Source organism: Octopus bimaculoides, chromosome 11, assembly GCF_001194135.2.
Source record: "Octopus bimaculoides isolate UCB-OBI-ISO-001 chromosome 11, ASM119413v2, whole genome shotgun sequence".
NCBI lineage: Eukaryota > Metazoa > Mollusca > Cephalopoda > Octopoda > Octopodidae > Octopus > Octopus bimaculoides.
The window spans coordinates 71,778,440-71,780,080 of NC_068991.1; positions in this window are offsets into that span (position 1 = coordinate 71,778,440).

Below are 1,641 nucleotides of genomic sequence, written 5' to 3' on the forward strand. Positions count from 1 at the left end.
GTTAGCATTCCGGACAAAATTGCTTAGTGTCATTTCTTCCGGTTTGAACATCGGGGTCGATGTAATTGACTAGCCCACCCCCTCCAAATATCGTGTCTATAGAAGAAAGAATATCAAGACCAAAACATGTTTGGAGTTGTTCGGTCGTATTTCCCAAGACCAGATCAAATGTAATATTAAGGCGGCGTGCTGGCAGAAACGTTAGCACGCCCGCCGAAATGCTTAGCAGTATTTCGTCTGCCGTTACGTTCTGAGTTCAAATTTCGCCGAGGTCGACTTTGCCTTTCATCCTTTCGGGGTCGATTAAATAGTACCAGTTATGCACTGGGGTCGATATAATCGGCTGGCCCCCTCCCCCAAAATTTCAGGCCGTGTGCCTAGAGTAAGAAGAAAGATTTATTTATTCATTTATCTATTCTAAATTAAAAGGGTGAAAAATATTATGAGAAACTAAAGAAATTCAGATTAAGACTGTAGTACAATATTTAGTTTCAACAATGTTTGAGTGCAAGGTTCAAGAACAAGTGGTGTAAATATTTGTATTTTACACATTCGGGGTATAAAAACTGAGGTACATGTAATATATTGAGCCAAATCAATTGTTCTTTAAGCCTCGTTCGTTTTTCAGAGAGTCAGCATTGCATCTATGTAAGAAATCAATATTTTATTTCCAACCAGACGCCAAATTCAAAAATAGCATTTCTATACGGGTGATGTTGGAATCAACATGATATCATTGCAATATGAGTGCGGGAATGTAAATTTATCATTCTAAAGAACAAAATATTATTTGCTGTCCCTGGAGACGATGGAAAGAATTGGTTTCCGATAAGTGAAAATTTGCAAGCAAATTTTGTTTCGGTCTAAAATTTGGTTCGAAAATATCAAAAAAGTTTCTATAGAAATAACTTCAAAATTCAGATTTGAAAAAGTACTAAAAAAGCAAAAAAATGCATGGAAAGAAATCACAAGAATTTATTACTATTGAAAATCAGCATATTTAAGATGTAATCTTATTTTGGGTTGTTTTTTTAATTTAAAACCGCACGCTATTCCCGAAAAAGAACGTATTTTCAAACGGGGAAAAGTGTGTGTATTAACATATTGGTAAGAGAACTACGGATGACATTGTGAAGAGGGCGTATAGGCTACTAATATAAGTGTTGTTGATTCGATTCATGGCAAGAACTACTGGATGGCCCTAGCATTTAACTCATAACGTCCCAGTTCACCAGCTTGCACATATATTCAAACACAAAAAATTAAGCGCGCGCGCACACACACATACACACGCATATATATATACTCTTTTTACTCTTTTACTTGTTTCAGTCATTTGACTGCGGCCATGCTGGAGCACCTCCTTTAGTCGAGCAAATCGACCCCAGGACTTATTGTTTGTAAGCCTAGTACTTATTCTATCGGTCACTTTTGCCGAACCACTAAGTTACGGGGACGTAAACACACCAGCATCGGTTGTCAAGTGGTGTTGGGGGGACAAACACAGACACACAAACACACACATATATATATATACATATACATATATACGACGATCTTCTTTCAGTTTCCGTCTATCAAATCCACTCACAAGGCTTTGGTCGGCCCGAGGCTATAGTAGAAGACATTTCTACTATATAA